Below are 13,003 nucleotides of genomic sequence, written 5' to 3' on the forward strand. Positions count from 1 at the left end.
AACTGACATAATTTCTTGGTATTATGAGAGCACTGGGTAAAAGAACGCATCAAATGGATTTATAAGGTTAAAATCTAAAACATACAAGTTGACAAAGAGCAAGCACACCATAAAGGCACACAGACTCAGTTATATCCAATGACCAGTTACAGAAACAAATTCAGTTCAATAACTTAACCCTGAATATATGTTTCTCTACGGGCCTTAAGCATCCTGCAAATTCACCTTCAACTTTATTTCATATCACAAAAACATTTTGTCTATATAGAAACTGTGGAGTTTGAGGAAACAACAGTTTTAATAGAACTGAATGTAGTATCTGATTTCACATATGTATAAAATCTAAAATGTGAATAATGTCTTAAAGGACATCTCTACTCACCAGATTTGTGGTGCTTGAATCTCTCCTTCTGATTCTCGGCAAGTGGTTATCTGTTTATCGTTGAATACAGGGCCAGAGAACTTTCTGGATTAGTTCTATATTTATTCATTTATATTTATAAATTATTCATTATTATTTATATATTTATTACTAGAATATATTCATGTATTATTAAATAGTTGTATTTGGTACAACTTTAATTTTGAATTCGATGTAGGTTTCATTAAAACTATAAAATTCTTTCTAATACTTGAGAATACTCATACTTCAGATACGTAATGCTAAACCTGCAAAAGTCAGTTCAAAACATAAGCAGACTAAACAGATAATCTTTCATTTCTTCACAATAATAAAGCCTTACTTCCTGTATCTCATTTTTAGTGGTATGAATCCCTCCTCCCCAAAGGAGATTATTTAAATAAAAATAGCAATACTTTGAAATGATGCAAAGTCTGCTGATAACTATCTGAATGTGAGAAATATTTCTCTAAAAATTTAAATGGATTGCCCAGATTAATAAAATTACTTTAAGGCTACAAATCATATCCCTTTTGAGCAATTAACAGTTATCTTTCAGGTAACACGATTAAGTATTCATCTGAAAATAATTCAAGGTTCTTGAAATAGATCTAAAGGAAAATTCAGCATAGATCTGATGCAAAGGATGGGGTGTTAAGAAAACTCACCATACACTCAGAACAGACTTTGCAAACCCCCAGTTATTTTAGCTCAGTAAAAAGAGAAAAAAGTTAGCTGTTTTCTTTTTTGCTTCTAATTTAAAAAGAAATAAACCTTTTTTTCTTACCACAGCGAATATCAAATTTACACAAAACCTTAGCTCATCAAATAGAAGCCAAGGTATAAAAGATTATTCAACATTACAGTAAAAAATTGATAAAACGCAGAGTACATCAAAGCTATTTCAGCAGCTGCTGCTACATTCTGGGCGAAAATATCCATGGGAGAAAGCCAAACTTTAAATAGGGTCCAAGGCACCCCTCCAATTTGCACCAGGGATATTTTATCAGCTCTGCTCATTGAAAGAGACTACGGTCCTAGAAATCAGATAGAAACGTTTTCAGGGCCCCCTGGTGGTGATTTATAGACCTCCGGCATCAGATACAAATGACCCTGAATCAAATAAACCAAAGCAGCCAGGGCCCAAGACCAGGTTCTACAAACTAGTATCTCCTCTACATGACGCTTAGCATTTTTGTGTGTATAGTTTGTCTATCTCAGCCAGAGTTGATTCAATATCTCTACATGTAGCCTACCACAAGAAAAATGTTTTTTCATTCCTCTCAATTTGCTACAACTTAAAAAAAAAGAACATTTAGTACCTTGACACAAGTAACCCTCCCTGTCTCCCTCTTTAAATAATTTTAACAAAAAGCATATTGTACAACACTGTGCTTAAGTGTTGTGCAATACAAACTCATAAATCTGCATGGAATCTACTTATTCTCAGCACTGGCAAATGAATTACTGTCAGCTTAAATCTTTTAAGTGTCAATATGTTGTTAAGAGTGGTGGATTTAACAGGATAGAAAGGAGTATATAACTGATTTTCACCAGGAACTACAACCCAAAAAAAGGAGCTAATCAATGGCCTATAAAGTCTGGAATGCTCTACCTGGCCAGGTGAGGTTGATCCAATAAACCAGTCCTCTAAATCTACCAGAGAGATAGATGGTCCTATTGATAGAAACAGAATTCACCAAAGAACCTGCACAAGGTGTTCAACACTTGGCCAAATATTATAATCAACTGAGAAATCTTTTATAATGAGGAATCCAGCCTACTCCCAGAGATTCTGATTTAATTGGTTTGGAGTGAGGTCTGGACGTGAATACTTTATAAAAGCTCCCCAGGTCACTCTTAAGGACAGTCAGAGCTGAGAAGCGCTGCACTATTCCTAGGGCCTCTAAGCTAGGCAGTCAGTCAGGCTGCACCCATGTCTGTCTGTGGCTGAGTTCAGACTACAAAGGGTCACTTCTCTCATTTAAGTTGCAAACAAAATAAAGCATAATCTTTCCGCAATTTACATTAAAGTTACACTGTTGGAAAATTCTACATATGTTAAAATCATGCAAAAATACTTTGTATTTCTATGTGAAATGGAGTTCAGTGCCAAGCTCAGATAATTAAACACATAAGTACATATGAAAGTCATGTGTGAAGTGAGACAATATCTTGTATAGAAGACTGTCCTGTGAGCTGTAGGCAAACACTCTGTTCCTCTCCCACTAAATGCCTCCTACTATTTTGGGGTACAAACAAAAATGCTCCCACAGATTTCCAAAGAGCCTCCTAGGTGGCAGCACTGCCCCCACAAGAGGCAGGTAATACAGCCCTTGGCTTTAGTACTTACACATGCCGTGTGCACTCATAGAACCCTGCTTTTCCTTTATAATGATACAGCCACATGTAAATATTTGCTTAATGTCTGACACCTTCATACTCAGGGCACCAAGGGAACAGCGACTGTGTCTGCATTTTGCTCACCGCTGTGTTCCTAGTGCTTTGCACAGTGCCAGCACACAGTGGGCACTCAATCAATTTTGCTGAATGAATGATTGAACATGATTCCTCTGGTGCTGAGTGCTGACACAGCAGACAGCTCCATGCATGGCTGTGTACTAGAGTCAGAAAAGGCACTAATGGGAGTCCAGAACAGTCAACAGGACTATTGCCTTGATTATTAGAGTTCATGTGTATGTTTCCTGTTGTCTTAGATCAGGTTGCTATAACAAAATTCCATAGATTAGGTGGCTTATAAACAATGGAAATTTATTTTTTACAGTTCTAGGGGCTGAAAGTCTAAGTCAGGTTGCCAGCATTGTGAGGACCCTCTTCTTGTTGCAGATAGATGTCTCATTGTAGCCTCACATGGCAGACAGCAAAAAGGAAAGAAAGCTCTCCAGTGACTCTTATGAGGGCACTAACCCCATTCACGAGGGCTCCACCCTCATGACCTCATCTATTCCCAATGGCCTCCCAAAGGCCCCACCTCCTAAAACCATCACATTGAGGTGGTAGAGCTTCAACATAAGAATTGGGGGGTGACACAAGCATTCAGTCCATAACATCTATTAAATTTAATACATTTTTCCTTAAGAATTATGAAGTTAAGCTTGTACTCTCCAGGCTCATTGGGGTGCAAACATTGCAGAGTTTGACTTTTTTTTAATTTTTTTTAATTTTTTTTTTTTTGAGTTTGACTTTTTAAACTCTTACCCTGTCCTGTCAGATCCCTGTATCCGTTGTGTTGTGAGGTCCCTTAAAAATATTTCAGTTTGATTCTATAACTTTTCATCTTTAGTTATTTAAAAATCTAGCTCTTGAATATGTCAACCTCTTATTCAATTCAAATCTCTCACCTCCCTCTAGAGCAGTCTAGGTGTTCCTCTCCAAAGATTTGAAGAGGAGGAATGAGGCCTTTGTCTGCTACATTCTTCTTCCCTCTTCTTTCTTGTGCTTGTTCCTTGGGTATCACAGTGAGGAGAAGGAAGAGGAAAAAAATGTAGAGCACAAGGGAAAATAACTAACCATGTATACTTTTCTAGCACTCTTAGCTCCTTTGCAATGCCTTATCTAAGAAAATTGATGGAAGATAAACCAATGCAGGGACTAAAGGGTCCACAAAACGTAGATGAGATTGATGCTGTAGATGTTCTGGAGAAGTTTACTGCATGGGACAATGAATGGGGCACGTGCCTGACAGGAAGATACTCAGAGGCTGCCACCTAGGGGTCAACTGGAAGATACGCGTGCATCACAGAAGGACCACCAATGCCTATGGGAACTTCTTAGGGAGTTTCTTGTCCATGGAAACTGCTGGGGCAGTTTGCCTCCCCCTGTGCCGGCATTGTGGTAAGGAGCTAGATAAGGGATGGTGACTAGAAAAATAGGTAGAGTAACCTCCCTATTGCCAATACGTGATTGTTTGCCTAAGAAGAAAGCACTTCCAAGTAACAACAACAACAAAAGGAGAACCAACTCACCATGGAAAATCAAGAAAAGTACAGTTGTACAGTACAACAGCTGGCATCCAGGGGCTGGCATCGAGTGAACATGCAAGAAGAGTTACTGACTGGAGGAGAGAGAGGAGGTGGGAGATGGTAGAGCTGAAGGATCGTCAGCAATAGGAGACAGAGGGCAAGCTGCAATGTCACTCACACCTGACGTGGATGGCACAGGTTCTGGTTCCTTGCTAGATTCACTTCTATCTATGCTCTTGAAAAATCGATCCAGTGATGTCTGGGTGGTAGCTTCTTTTTCTCGTCACAGATGACACGGTAGCACTGGATTGCATTCTGAACAGCTGTTGCAACCTTCAGGTACCATTCTATGTTTGGGTACTGTGACTCAAAAACTAACAGGGCCTCCTCAGATAAAGAAAATCCCCTTGCCATTTCCTGTGTCGTGAATCTCTTTGGTTCTTCAGTTACATCTTCTTCCTCTTGTCTCTCTTCGTCCTTTCTCTGGGCCTCCAATTCCATCAGGTCTTCATTAGTAAGCTCCTCATGTTGCACAGCAAGGAGTTCAGTGAAGTCATCCTCTTGCAAATCTAGCTCCAACTTCTGGCTAACGGTCACTAAAGCTGCTGAAGACCTCTTTGGACTCCTCATCCACCTTCTCAAATCCACCAAAATCACGAATAAACTGCAGGCAAAGGTTCTTCCAAACCCTATTCATGGTGATGGCCATAACCTCACGCCAAGCAAAGTCAATGTTTTTTATGGCCTTCTGGATGAGCAACAATACTCCTTCCAAAATTGCTGCAAAGTTGTTCCTGTTTTGTCACTTGCCTTTACTGCCTGACAAAAAGTATGACATAAATAATATTTCTTGAAAGTCGCTATAACCCCCTGGTCCATAAGTTGGATGAGCAACGTAGTATTCGATAGCAGATGCACTACTTTGACATTGGGATGCAAGTCATCCATGAACGGGAGGTGGCCTGGAACATTGTCGAACAGCAAAAGACTGTTGAATGGGATGTCCTTCTCCAAGCAATATTTCTCTACCTCCAGGATAAAGTGGTGGAAAAACCAGTCCTGGAAAATGGTCTGTGTAACCCAGGCTTTGGGGTTACTCTTCCACACAACAGGAAGAGAGCCCTTGGCTATGTTTTTAAGGGCTCTTGGGTTCTCTGAATGATAAACTAAGAGAGGCTTCAGCTTCATATCGCCAAAGCATTGCCACCAAACAACAGAGTTGGCCTATCCTTTGCTGCTTTATAGCCTGGCATCAACTTTTCCTCCTTACTGATGTAACTTTGGTCTGGCATCCTCTTCCAGTACAGTCCTGTCTCATCCACATTAAAAACCTGCTCAGGTAAGTATGCGCCTTCATCAATAATTTCTCGAGGTGTTTCAGGAAATTCCCAGGCAGCTACCGTACCTACACTCGCTCCCTCCCACTTACTTTTACCTTGTGAAGGTTGGCTCTAGCCTTGAACTAATGAAGCCAGCCATGGTTGGCATTAAAAGATGCACCCTCTGATTCTTTGCCACGTTTCTTTTTCAAGTCTTCATAAAGGCTTTTAGCTTTCTCTTGAATCAGCATTAAGCTGAGGGGGACTCGATGCTGATGCTGGTCCTGCAACCACACACTGAGAAGTTTCTCCATCTCCTCCCTCACTTTTCCACGCTTCTTCGATATTATTGTTGACATCATCGGCACAGCAGACTTCACATGTTCCACGATCTTGTCCTTGTTCTTTAGAACCGTGCCGATGGTTGAACAATTCATGTTATACGAACGAGCGATGTCTACCATCTTTTTGCCTTGCTCCACTCTCTATTTTCACTTTTGTTTCCATCCTTATTGCTTGGCGCTTCTTAGCAGTACCAGCTACATCACCGCTGCTTTTACGCTTGCTTCTGGACATCCTGGGCTTGAAATAAAGATACTGTACTACTGTACTCTATACAGTGCTGTACAGTAAAGTACACAAAAGCACAACCACTTGTAGCGGATGCACGCACATGACAATGTACGCCAGACATGTGAACTAATTTGTGTGATTGGACATGCGAATTCACGTCCGCATCTTTGAAAGTTCGCAACTTGGAGGTCAGTATGCAGGGGACTTACTGTATATGGCAGTAAGTATGTTCCAGACTGAATGTATTACTCCCATTACAGATCACCACCCCTGCTCTACCCTCAATGAATACATCAACTCTATAGGTGACAGTTCTTCTTTTGATTAAATTAATCAGTAAATCTCTCCAGTTTTATCCTCCAAATTTACCCTTGATCCATACTTTTCTTTCCATTTTCCCTGTCATTAATTTATCCAACATAATTTAAATTAATTCACTGAGTGCCTACTATGTGCTAGGCAGAGTTCTGGAACCGAAGGATAGTATCTCTGTCTTTAAGTAGCTCACAGGGTACTAGAAAGAAAGATATTCCAGAGAACACATTACCATCCAGGAGCATCAGTAGAAACACAATACACAGGCAGTCCCGAGGAGGGAGTGAGCAGCTCAGCCCACAGGGGTTTGGGGGAGCTCCCCAGAGGGGGGCTGCACTGAAACAGAGTCTTGAAGGATGAAGAGAAGGTAGCTGACTGCGGGGGGGGGGGCAAAACTAAGTGGAGGCAGGGAAGGAGGGGAAGGTGTGCCAAGCAATGGAGACCACATGCGGGCATGAAACAAGCACCATGAAATCCCATCACTTTATTCCTGGACTAGCAAAACAGCCACCAGCCAGTCTCAATTCCCTCCCATATCCAATTCCTCCTGAACACTGCTGACAAAAAAGTCCTCCAAGAGCATAACTTTGGTCATCCCCATTGCCCTTCTCAAGAGCCTATATTGTCATACATTATGCCTAAACTTCAGGCTCTTACTTAAGGACCTTACAATCTGTTTCCACATTTCCTTACCTTCCCTATTACTTACCCAACTGCCCTCAAAAACTTCTAATGACTCTACTCCTTTGTTGACAGGAGGTTCAACCCCACCTTACACCTCTGTTATGCCATTCCACAACCAAATTCTATCCATGCTTAGGACCCAGGTCCTGTGCCACCTGTTCTTGTTCCTCCTTTACCTGCTCCGGCTGCCAAAAATACTGGGCAATTAGCATCACAGACTCAGAATTTTATACAGAAAAAACATTCGCCCCATTTAGTCCATCTTCCCCATCTTTCCGTTGACATTCAAGCAGCAGTCCATCCCTACCTTCACTCGTTCAAGATGTATTTGTGGGCCCTCTATTATATGTACTTCTTCTCAAACTAAATGTTCCCACTAAGCTCATTTTCCCTTTCCCCTTCCTCCTCTCCACCACTGTCCTCCAAGCTTTCTTCTCTTCCTGTATTCTATACAGCACATCTCAAGCTGGAAAATTCAGAAGCATCCTCTACTCCTCCCTCTCTCTTAACTCCCTCATCCAACTGGTCACCCAGTTACATTAATTCTTTCTCAGAAAATATATTGAAACTCACTCTGTTCCAGCCCCATGATCTTCATAATGTCCCTACTGAACCATTGCAACACCACCTGATTGATCATCTCACCTCTATTCTCTCCACTGCTGTCAGAGAAGTCTTCTCAAAACAGGGTGTCAGACATTTACTGAGGGCCTACATAAATCCAGGCACTGTGCTGGCTGGGAAGTCTAAATGGGAAGGGAGACATCTTTGACTTCCCCCAAAAGTGTGAGCATGTTGACAGAGGGAGCTTTGGCTAATTTAACTTTATATTGCCAGCATATAGTCAATTACCTGTCACATCATCATGGATTCATAGATGCTAGTTTGAAAGAATCAGTGAATGAATGGAAAGTTCTAAATGTCGGGGATCTCTAAAGATGAATGAAACAACACTCCTGTCTTCAAGAATGGAAAATTAACTGTGAAGTAAAGACCCAGACAATAGGTGTAATGTAGGAAGGTAGTGTGATAAATTGCATGAAATCAGTTGGTGAAGGGGGTCAGACTTCTCCTAGTTCTCACTGTAGTAAAGCAGCTAGGTAGAGGGTTGGGGGGTAGCACTGCTTCCCTAAACTCATTCTCTGAAAGTGGCCCATTTTCAAAATTCTTTTAGGGAAATAAGTTGACCTGGTGGTTGTTAAAATTACTATGACAACACTACCCTGGGAAAGATAGGGTAAGTAAGCATGGGAGGAGGAGAGATCTTCAGTTGTAAAATAAAGAACCAGTAAAAATGACATGTTAGGAAATCAGATGTAGAACTTACCTGGTTCTGGCTGGTAGCCACTACCCTCATTTATTCACATGGATTATTTAGAAAATGGCAAAAATCCTGGGACAGAAAACAGACATTAGTGGAAAGACGGGTGAAATCTGAATAAATCTGTAATTTAGTTAATAGTAATTTGCCAGTCTTAATGTCTTAATTTTGACAAATGTCTTACAGCTACATGAGCTGTTAACATAAGGGGAAGCTGAGTGGTGGGTACTATCATTGCAACATTTTTGTAAATCTAAAGTCATGCCAGGACTTCCCTGGTGGCGCGGTGGTTAAGAATCCACCTGCCAATGCAGGGGACACGGGTTCGAGCCCTGGTCCGGGAAGATCCCACATGCCGCGGAGCAACTAAGCCCGTGCGCCACAACTACTGAGCCTGCGCTCTAGAGCCCGTGAGCCACAACTGCGGAGCCCGCGAGCCACAACTACTGAAGCCCACGCATCTAGAGCCTGCGCACCGCAACGAAGAGTAGCCCCTGCGCAGCAACGAAGACCCAACGCAGCCATAATAAATAAATAAATAAATAAAATTTAAAAATAAATAAATAAAGTCATGCCAAATAAAAAGTGTATTAAAGTAAATCCCAATTCTGAACTCTTATTTCCACAAGGTACTGGATGAGCTAAGGTCAGTCTATGATTCTGTCATCCGTGGTCAGATTGGAGGGCTCAGGGGGCAGGTAGTCAAAGGAAGGTGTCTTTTTGAAGTTCTCACTTTCCCCCACCAATCCCTATACCTTTTCAAGCCTCCCTCCCCAAGCCTGGCCCAAGCCCTGGACTCTCCCCTGCATAGCTGCTCTTGTGGTCCTGTACTGTTATTTAATGGAATACTAAGGCTTGTCTTTGCCAGCCTTTTCTCTGGCCTCAGATCTTTGCATGGCTGACTTTGGCTCCACAAAAATACCTCCCACCCTGAGTAGCGTGCTGCCCTGGCCTCCTATCCGTCTCTCTCTAGTATATGACATCATCTTGTTTTAATGTCTCTCCAGCATTTAGCTCCATGTAAACTTACCTTGTTCGCTCACTTATTTAACTGATTAATATCTGTTTTACTGTACTACTGTACAGTAGTACCTCTCTAGGCACTTAGTCCCTCTCTAGGCACTAAGCTCCCTGGAAACAAAGACCTTGTCTGTCTTGTTCACTGCTGATTCCCAGGGCCCGAAACAGTACCTGGAACAGAGTAGATTTTTTTAAATAACAAATGAATACACTTAGAGAAAGGTTATATACTCTAGTCCCTAGAACCACTGTAATAATCATGACTTGGAGAATTGTGGCAATGCTCCCTAAAATGCTCTCTCATTTTCATATCTGTCAGTTTCTTGAAGAAGACATTTCTCAAGCACCTGCCATCTGCTTAAGACAATACCGAGAACCAGGGTCAAGCCACATGAAGGGTGCAACACCCCAGTTACTTACAGCAATGTAGCACTTTCCTACACACTAAAGGGTGGTTAACCTTATAGAAAATAGCATTTGAAAGTCCCTAGGAAAACGTTTCAAGCATCCAAATGCAGTGATTAGAGAGTGAGTCAGTTATTTCTGACAAATTCGAAGGGATTTGTGAAATAGACTGATTTCTTTTCCCAGTGAAGTGAGGCTTTTTTTTTTTTTTTTTCTGAATGAGAAGAAATTTTGTACAGACACATCTGCTTTTTATTATACAAACACTTGTCTAAGCCTTAAAGGATCTCAAATGAAATTGAAAGAATGGTATGGGTAAGGAATATGGTCCATATTGAATTTAAATATTTCTAGTAGGCAGGTAAAAGACATCATCTCCACGCCCTGTTCTGCCTGCCTCTAGCCCAGTGTACATGCACAGTGGGTACTGAATGAAGGACTCCACTCCCAGACTAGGGTGTTGTTCCTGTCATGTACTTCCCTTCTCACTGCACAGTTTACCATGGTTGTTTTCCATGTACGTTCTATAAGCTCCACAAAGGCGAGCCACATCGATCTTACCCACAGTTCTATTCTCAGAACTTAGCACACACCAATCACATACTCATAGCACAGATATGCTCGGAAAATAATTGCTAAATGAGTTAATAATTGAGAAATGAATATATTCTGGGGAGAGGGACATCTGGGATGGAGAACCAAGGCAAAAAGTTCTAAAGACATTTACAAACATATACTAAATAGATATTAAGATAGGCTCTAGCAGTGAGAGACAAAAGGATTTTCAGAGGCACATGTTTTTAATTGCCACCTCTCCAAACCTCACAGATATTTTCTGAAGTCCAATCCAGTGATACTTATTTGTTTACCAGACCTGGTCTTGGAAATTCACTCTGTTAAAACTCCTACACCCAATTTTGAGAGTTGATGCAAGGTTATCACCTCTCATCTCTTTCCTAAAAGTCTAGAAAAAATGGCATCAATAGCCTTATATATGGCTACTGAAAGGTTGCCAATCCCTAAAATTAAGCACTTCCATGTACCTTAAGAAAATATGGAAGATATTAGTTGTTGCACCTAAGAGTGATGGATGTGAATTTCAAAGTCACAGACCCAATATTCAGGTGTGTAATCATGTGAATATATGTTTATGTATATATAGAGAGAATTAGATATGTATGTATATTCTGTGCTCTTTCATGTGATCGTCAGGTATGACCACAAGAGGAGACACAGGAGAGGCTCAAGAAAACAAAGTTTATTATACTCACAGGTACTAGAAGGAGGAGGCATGCCACACCATGCAGGGCCACATGGGAAAGCACCAGCATCCCATACAGGCAGAAGTGGCAGGACCAAAGGGAGAGCCTAGGCCACAGCCTTTACTGGAGGTTCCTCAGGAAAAGCAAAGCAAGGCAAAATAAACAGTTTGCAGTTGACTGGTTTAAATAATTTAGGTGGGCTGTAAACTATAGGAGTGGTCCATAGTTGCTTGGTACCTGGCCCTGGGATGATTAAGGCAGAGGAATATTGCCTCTTGGGGTACACGGGCCAGATGGAGGAGGTATGGCTCTGCATTACTTAGTTTGCATATTAAAGGCATGCTCCTGGCTGAGTCTTTTGCTCTCTCTAAAAACTGGCTAGTCCCTGGAGGAGCAAGCTCTCTCCAGCCAGAGTTTTTTAAGATGTCAAAACTTCACAATATACAAAAAAATTTTTAAATATAAAAAAATACAATGTATATAGACAAATATATAAACGGATACATATCAGTTTAAACTGCCACATATATATTTAAACTGAGATATGTGTGTACGTATGCATGTATGTATATCTGTGTGTCTGTGTGTGTGTGTGTGTCTGTGTGTCTGTGGGTGTGTGTGTCTATGTGTGTGTGTCTGTGTGTGTGTGTGTCTGTGCGTGTGTGCCAGTTTAAATTTCTGACTCATCCGTTAACCCACCGAATTAGTAACAACTTAAGCACATCATGGTTTGTCTCAATTTCTAGTCCAATTCAATGTGATTTCTCAGTCAGTTTATTTACATTCTGTTTAAACTCCCTCCCAAGTTTTCTCCCTCTCTCTTCTTCCCTATGATTATGTCTAATCCCTATGAGCTCATGCTCTGCCACTCCAAGTGAACAAATTCTTCTAGATTTCATTAACCCTTCCAATTATCGTTCAGCTCAAATTGATTATTGCCAAGGGGAATTTGAGCCCATTAGGACCAATTTTTAAAGAAAAATGTGAATTTCTACAAGAACTATCCCAAATTTTTAATGTTGGTAACATTTTTTTTTTTTTTTAATGTACCCTCTTCCACACACACAAAAATGTCTACTGGCCAGCCAGATTGTAATTTCTGTCCTGACTTCTGAAGGGTCTGTGGGTATGAGCTTTGGGGATTATAAACCTTCATTTTTCAAACTGCAGCCAATCCTTTAATAGAGTAGTAAAATCAATTTAAATGCATTCTAATCAGAATATTTAACGGACTCAGAATTTAGGATGGGATGAATGGTATCGAAGGAAAAACATCAAAGTGAAACAAGAGTTAAGGTATTGCTTTGAGAAATGTTATATTTATGTGTGGATTCCTGGGTAGCAAGTGACATGGAAAGTGTATTTCTCACTAAGGAGAGCGATCAAACAAGTTTGAAAACACACATATACGAAATTCAGGTACTACTCAACTTACATCGTCCAGGATCCAAAGAGGGTAGGAACATAAGAATGGAGACTCCCTAAGGCCCTCTCCTCGGCCTTGATTTTTCCCACTTCCCCCGGAGAAGCTCAAACTACCAAATGTCCCCAGTGCTCTGCTGGCTCGGGCACAACGGGAAGGAACACAGCGCAGAGCCAGGCCTACGTTCCCCTAGAAGGCGCTGCAAGGGTAAGACGGCACACGCGCCCGGAAGCATTTCCGCTACGGACCCACTTCCGCTCCGCCGACCGCGAGCGCTCCTGTGGCGTATTTCCGGCTG

The 13,003-nt window shown here is 41.3% G+C and overlaps 1 long non-coding RNA gene across 2 annotated transcripts in view; it reads right to left on the minus strand.

Annotated features, from left to right (window-relative positions):
- The window catches only part of LOC103006156 (uncharacterized), an 18,778-nt gene extending 5,853 nt beyond the window's left edge, over window positions 1-12,925 (minus strand). The window contains exons 1-5 of one of the 2 annotated variants that reach the window (XR_009006876.1): window positions 12,718-12,925; window positions 11,292-11,415; window positions 8,602-8,667; window positions 3,763-3,866; window positions 383-432 (exon numbers count right to left, since the gene is read on the minus strand). This is a non-coding gene — a long non-coding RNA (uncharacterized LOC103006156). The remainder of the gene's footprint in view (window positions 1-382; window positions 433-3,762; window positions 3,867-8,601; window positions 8,668-11,291; window positions 11,416-12,717) is intronic. The other variant, XR_009006877.1, reaches the window with a different exon arrangement.
- Between the last annotated feature and the right edge of the window lie 78 nt (window positions 12,926-13,003).

Source organism: Balaenoptera acutorostrata, unplaced genomic scaffold, assembly GCF_949987535.1.
Source record: "Balaenoptera acutorostrata unplaced genomic scaffold, mBalAcu1.1 scaffold_351, whole genome shotgun sequence".
Taxonomy (NCBI): domain Eukaryota; kingdom Metazoa; phylum Chordata; class Mammalia; order Artiodactyla; family Balaenopteridae; genus Balaenoptera; species Balaenoptera acutorostrata.